The sequence below is a fragment of the Orcinus orca genome, chromosome 16 (assembly GCF_937001465.1).
Source record: "Orcinus orca chromosome 16, mOrcOrc1.1, whole genome shotgun sequence".
Taxonomy (NCBI): Eukaryota; Metazoa; Chordata; class Mammalia; order Artiodactyla; family Delphinidae; genus Orcinus; species Orcinus orca.
Genome location: NC_064574.1, coordinates 85,816,691 through 85,823,800, shown reverse-complemented (window position 1 = coordinate 85,823,800; position 7,110 = coordinate 85,816,691). Strand labels below are relative to the sequence as shown.

General features: G+C 49.3%; 1 long non-coding RNA gene across 1 annotated transcript in view; it reads left to right on the top strand.

The window, feature by feature from the left end:
• Positions 1-2,513: 2,513 nt before the first annotated feature.
• Positions 2,514-7,110, top strand: part of LOC125961498 (uncharacterized) — a 9,322-nt gene continuing 4,725 nt past the window's right edge. Inside the window, exon 1 of the long non-coding RNA XR_007472280.1 lies at positions 2,514-2,553. This is a non-coding gene — a long non-coding RNA (uncharacterized LOC125961498). The remainder of the gene's footprint in view (positions 2,554-7,110) is intronic.

Genomic DNA, 7,110 nt, shown 5'->3' with positions numbered 1-7,110 from the left:
TAGGGTGTGACTAATTCATTACTCGGGGTCCCAGCTCTTCCCCTTAGAAAATCTTCTGCCCTTCTGTTTTGTTTTCTGTTTTTGATCACAGTGAGGATAAGGGTGGAAAATGATTGCCTGGGGATTGAAAACCAGGCTATAATGAACTGGCAGCCCCAGAGCTGGAAGTCCTGACTGTGTTTCCCTTTTAAGAGAAGATGGGCAGTGAGGGTCAGAGGCCAGATTCTTAAAGAATCCTAACCTCCCTCCACAGTTTGCGCTACTTAATGGCTCTGCATAAATACTTCCACAAGCCCCCAAAAATTAATGGCTCATAAGGTCTTTAAAGCCCTGTAAGCAGCAAAGAAATGAGAAAGAAGACCCAGTTTGTTTGGTTCAAAGTTATTGGAATCAAACTGGGTTTGGTTTCTTTTGTTTACTCATTGGTTTCCAAAACTAAATTGCAGGAGGACAGATCATTAAGGATAAAAGATGCTCCAGTGTACCTGAAACTCTTTGAGAACCAGGTAAAAAGGCAATAAAATACAAAGTTGATTGTGGCTGAGGGTTTTTCTAATGCCAAGGACAACAGCAGTAGACAGAAGCACAAACTATGGACCATTGAACTCGGCCAGATCATGGCCCACCCTCCCGCAACCAGTTTTCCAGGGCAAAAGTCCCCATCAGGTAGACATGAAAGAGAAACGCACTATTTATGTTTAGAACCTGGAATTTGGGGTCCTTTTGGAATATTCATTTCAGTTATGCAACTAATATTGATTGAGCCTGAATGGTGCCTGGTCCACCTCTGGCCAATCTTGCTGGGAACGTTTTCTCAGAGCTTCTCACAGCTCTGCAGCCTCCACATAGAAGATCCAGTGAGACTTCAAGCACTTGGATGTCCTAAACACCTGTGCTGAAATCATCCGTGTTCCACACACAAACTCTGTGATCTTAGGCAAACTCAATTCCCTCATTTGTAAAAATGCCACTGCCACAACTACTTATAGTGGGTCAAATGGTGTCCCCCCTAAATTCATGTCCACTGGAACCTCAGAATGCAGCCCCCTTTGGAAATAGGGTCTTTGCGGATGTAGTTAGTTAAGGATCTGGAGATGAGATCATCTGCGTTTGGGGTGGGCCCTAAATCCAAGCATGAGGGTCCCTATAAGAAGAGGAGAGGATACAGAGAGGCAGACCCTGGACCCTGCGGAAGGCCACGAGAAGATGGAAGCAGAGACTGGAGTGCTGTGTCTACAGGCTAAGGAACACCAAGGATCGCCGGCGACCACAGGAGCTGTGGTAGAGGGGCATGGCTTGATCTCAGACCTCTGGTCTCCAGAACTGGGAGACAATATTCTTCTGATGTCTTAGGCCCCCCAGTTTGTGGCAATTTGTTACAGCAGCCTTAGACTGACCTAGTGCTCTATACAGAGTGATGGCCAGTAAGTGGAAAGATGGACACAAGTGTCTGATCAAGGCAAACACTCAACCAGTGTTAGTTCTTCTTGCTATTCCAGGCTGTTTTAATAGGTAACATTGGAGCTGTGGGTTGGTATTCAGTGGAAATGTATTCACTGGAAAAGGTCTTAGTGCATGTCCAACATTGTGCCCTAGCTTGGGCTTTCCCTTTTGAGTTTTTTGTTTATTTTCGTACATGTAGTAGACATCGTCGGGGCCTTGCCCACATGCCCTTGACAGTCCTCATTTCTATGCACACTGACCCACCACTGGCTTGTAACTGCAGCAGCTATAGCTCTTTCTGAGAGCTCTCTCTGGCTGCTGACACCTGCCTGGTTTGCACCTGGGACAGAGAGTGGAGCCTCCCAGGAATGCCTTCTAACCAATGACTGATGAGACTGAATCAATTACCCAGTTCCTCATCCCCCAGCTGGGATGGGATCCATAGAGGGTCCCGCTGGCCCTGCAGGACTGAGCCCCAGTTGCCCACAGCAGTAAGCTGCTTGGTGACATGCACAGTATTGGTTTTCTTCCTATATTGGTTTCCTGTGGTTTCCATAACAGATGGCCATAGACTTGATGACTGCAAAACAACAGACACTGTTTTCTCACAGTTCTGGGGGCCAGACGACTGAAATCAGTATCTTTGATTTGAAACCAAGCGTTGGTGGGGCTATGCTCCCTCCAGGGTCTCTAGGAGACACTCAGTTCCTTGCCTCTTCCAGTTTCTGGTGGCTGTCAGCATCCTCGGCATTCCTTGACTTATGGCCACATCACTCCAATCTCTGCCTCTGTCTCCACAAGGCCTTCTCTTCCGTAGTCAGATCTCTACCTCCCTCCTATAAGTGTAATAGAGCGCTGCAGTGCGCGGCCCTTAGCCCTCGGCCATTGCAGCGCGCCCTTACCGCCGCCCCCCATCTCATCCCGGTACCAGGCAACGGTTACCCGGAGACCATTAATGCCTGAGGCTTAGAGGGAGTCAGAGGACCTGCTCAGCCATTGGTCGGCGCTGCAGTGGGCCTCGCCCCCTAGTGAGCGACTGTCAAGCTGCCACCGTCCCAGGGGCACTGAGCCAAAGGTCGGTGGAGTGGTGGTCGTCAGGTGGAGAGTGAGGTAAGAGGAAGACCCTGGTCTTCTCCCCGGGGCCCTCCAGCTCCCCGGCCTCGGGCTGGCAGGTGAGCTGGGGGCCCAGCGAACAGGCTGGGGGTGTGTCCTGCAGAGCTCCAGAGCCCTGACCAGGACCACCCCCTGGCCCGGCCCAGACCCTGAGGCAGCGGTGACCCTCTCCCCCATCCCTGCCTCTGCGACCTAATGGCAGAGGCAGTTTGCGTGGGACACAGTCTGGGGGACGTGGCCCCCACCGTTTAGGCAGCCTGAGGAGGCTGAGGGCCGGCTGGGTCCTGGGTGCCTGGCTCCCTCAGCGAGGACGGCTGGGCAGGGTCTGGGGACCCGGCCCCGAAGGGAGCCACCAACTGAGATCTGTCTCTTCAGCCAGGCCTGGGCACTGGCGGGAGGACCCAGACTGGGTGCCGGACGAACGCTCTGGGGCAGGGTAACCCTCCCCCCCACGCCCCCCCTCCTCCCGCAGGGACCCCCTTCTCTCAGCCAGGCCTGGACCTCAAAGGATGAAAGTTGTGCCTTGGGACCTACCCTTTTCTTGTCAGAACAGAGAATAACATTTATTTTGGTGGAGGGTTACAGGAACATGGTGACCTGACCATGACCTGACCTCAAGAACAGAGGATCCCACACCAAGAAGTTCGCACCAACGAACCACGCCCCTCCCCCACCGTTCCTATAAAAGGGCTTTGGGGAAAGCTTTCAGGGAGTTTGGGGTTTTTAAGGCATGAGCCACCCATCTCCTTCACGGCCCTGCAATAAACCTTTCTGTGCTCCAAACTCTGGCGTTTTGGTGGTGTTTGGCCTCGCTGTGCGTCCGGTACCATAAGGACACGTGGTTGTATAAGGGCCCACCCACGTGACCCAGGACAATCTCCTTGCCTCAAGAGCCTTAACCACATCTTCAAAGCCCCCCTTTGCTGTACCGGTCTCAGGGGTTAGGACTTGGGTGTCTTGTCGGACAATGTCTGCAATGCTTCCTGGAATCAGCGTCCCAGGAAACGAGTCTCACCTCATCTCAGGGTGAGGACCTCATCTCTGACCGTGTCATTTACCAGGGAACGAGATTCACTCTTTCAGGGAACCATTTACCCATGTTGTTCTCACATTTCACTAACAATTACACTTGCTGGAGTCTGAACAAAGTTGTTAACGTTCTTTGATGGTTGTCTGTTAACTCACAACCATCATTCCAAGGTGGAAGGAGTGACTGGCTTGAATAGGTTTTTGGATAGTATTAATCCAAGAGAAAGAAATCAGGGAAAGTCTAACAGGGACTCTCACTGCCACTTGCAACACTTCTCAGCTTCACTCTCTTGGTTTAAATTTATAATTTGATATTTCCAGTGGGACAGAAGTTTGGGTGGGAGGGTCATGGGCCAGAGAGAGCCCAAACTCTCATAGCTGTGGATTTTCACTTGCCGTGGGCTGTGGGGATAAGAAGTGAGAGAGGTGAGTGCTTCCTGGCAGGCCCCTCTGGGTGGGCAAGGGTGAGAACACCCCTAGTTCCCCGTGGGTGTGGGTGTTTCCTCGGCACCAAGGCTGAGATCATGAACCCGTGGTTGACACTGCAACTTTCACTGGAGGGGTTGGAGTTACCATACTGTGTTTGGATATGTTTGTTTGTTCACTTACTTGCTCATTCATTCTTTTTTTCAAATTGAAAGATTCTTTAACTTCTATAGAGCTTCACAGTTTTCAAAAGTTTCACACACTATTTCACATAATCCCATAATAACCCTTCTTTCCCCTACCCCTTTCCCTTTTCCCCGGTAACCCCTATTTTGTTCTCTATGTCTGTGAATCTGCTTCTTTTTTGTTTCATGTGCTAGTTTTGTATTTTTTAGATTCCACGTATAAGCGATATCACACAGTATTTGTCTTCCTCTGTCTGACTTATCTCACTTAGCATAGTGCCCTCCAAGTCCACCCCTGTTGCTGTAAATGGCAAAATTTCATTCTTTTTTATGGCTGAGTAGTATTCCATTGTATATATGTCCCACATCTTTATCCATTCATCTGTCGATAGACATTTAGGTTGCTTCCATGTCTTGGCTATTGTAAACAGTGCTGCTATGAACATTGGGGGTGCATGTGTCTTTTCAAATTAGAGTGTTTGTTTTTTTCGGATATATGCCTAGGAGTGGAATTGCTGGGTCATATGTTAGTTATTCATTTTCTCTTCTGTTGAGCAATCTCTATGGAGTGGCTGTCCCATGCCAGGGAGTGGAAGGGCTTCTTTCAATCAGGAGGAGGGAGGTTCGGAGGGCTTTCCTGCAGAAGTGATATTTAAATGGAGACTCCAAGGGTGAGTAGGAGTGAGCTCATTAGATGACAAGCAGAGACAAGTGTCTCCTGGCAGAAGGAATAGTACATGCAAATCCCTGAGGCACAGAAGAAAAGGCCCAGGGGATCAAGGGGAAGACACAGAGCGCAGGTGTCCTGAGCACAGTGAATGGAGATCAGAGCAGGAGAATGAGGCAGGGGCTGCTCTGGGACCCTGCTGGAGAGTCTGTATTTATTCAAAACACAATGGAAAGCCACCAAAGGCCTGGAGGAACGTCATGATCTGATAGATGTTTTAAGAACATCCCTCACTCTGGCTACTGTGTGCAGAAAGCACTAGGAATGGGGGTGGGTGGGAGCAGGGAGGGCAGGTTCAGCTCTTGGGCATCTGGTGAGACAAGCTGGTGGCTGGCTGGAGGGTCACTGGGGCTTTACACTCCATTATGGTCTGAACTGTGTCCCCCATGAATTCACGTGTTGAAGACCTGACCCCAGGACTTTGGAACATGACTGTGTTTGGAGAATGGGGTCTCTAAAGAGGTAGTTAAGGTAAAATGAGATTGTAAGGATGGACCCTAATCTAATCTGACTGTGTCCTTATAGGAAGAGGAGATTAGGACCTAGATGCACACGGAGGGCCGACCACAGAAAGATGGGGGTGGGGCGGGGAGACATTGTCTATAAGCCAAGGAATGGTGCTTCAGGAGAAACCAACCCGGCAGACAGTGCAGTCTTGGACTTCCAGCCTCCAGAATTGTGAGAAAATGAATTTCTGTTGTTTAAGCTGCTCAGACTGGTACTTTGTTAAGGCAGCCCCGGCCCCCCAGCCCCCTGCAAACTAATACACACGGTGTTAGCTAAAAGCAGGCCAGCCCATGTGGTCCAGGTCCCATCCCTTCCCCTTCTGCTTCCTCCACAGCCTTGCCTTCTCTCTGTCCACAGCTGTCTCTCAGGTAGAAGGGCTATATTTCCCACGGACTCGCCTGCTCGCCAGCCGACAAATGCCATCCTCCGGAAAGCCAGGTGGCCTCCTGTCCTCTGCAGCCTGTATCCCAGAATTCTTTTGCACAGTCTATTTCCAGAGAACTCACTCAAAAATTCTGAGTTGCCGCATCCATTGCCCCAAGTCTCCTACACACTTACAGCCATTCCCCAACAAATGAACGTCACTCCTACATTATAGAGACAGACCAGATTAGCATTTAGCACAGAAAGGGGCTGCTGCTTCCTTTTTTTTCTTTCAAATCTTATAACTCTAAATTACCTTCAATTTCCTAAATGGAATCTGGCTGGAGATTCGCTCTGGTATGGAGTAGTCTGTAGTGAGATTATAGTATGTTTGGGGAAAACATTCAAATGACCAAGATAATTAATTTTGCATAACAGCCAACATATAGCAAGATTCAAAGCCGTAACTCAAAGCCTGCAACCTGCCAGGGCCCATGATCATGGGGCTGATCATGTTTCTTTCAAGATACAGCAGCAAAGACAGTTCCAGGGACCCGTGAAATGCAGAGGTTTTAAATCTGGAAATGTGGGGTTCTTTCTGTTCCGGTAACAATGGTCATGTCTTCTCAGTAGCTGTCATTTACGTAGGTGCTCTCCTGGGTTTGGGAAGATGAAGGAAATGCCAGGCCCAGAGGAGCATCCTGAGTGGGTTTTGCTGGGAGGAATCTTTTGAGAATCAATTCCAAGTATTTAAAATATTTGGTGCTGTTTCAAGAGCTCAACTTATGACAGGATGGAGCGTGTGTGTGTGTGTGCGCGTGTGCGTGTGTGTGTGTGTGTGTGCTCGCGCGCATGTGCTTATCTTTTAAAGGAAAGTATAAGACCAAACCCTTTTTGTTTCTTTGAATCCTCTTCGCCAGGTGGCTTGATCTGTATGATATTAGACTCGTCTGAACATCTGGGAAGGGTCCGACTCAGCAGCAACTTTCTGGTTCTGATTCATTGTTAAAATCAGCTCGGGAATAGCCAGGACCTGGCTGCCTGCCCACCTTCATCCTTGCATCTCTTGGCGGTGTCTAAGTCCAACACAGTCCAAGAATATACATTAGGTTGGGAGCCAGGGAACCTACGTGTTTTAAGATCTGCTTCTCACTGCCTGCATGGTCTCAGAAATAAACTCCTATACGTACACACTTGTTTGGGAATGTTCACGGCAGCACTGAACACAGGAGCCAAGAAATGGGAACAACCCACATGTCTGTCAGTGGATGAGTGGATAAGAAAATCGTGGTATATCTATACAACGGAATACTACTC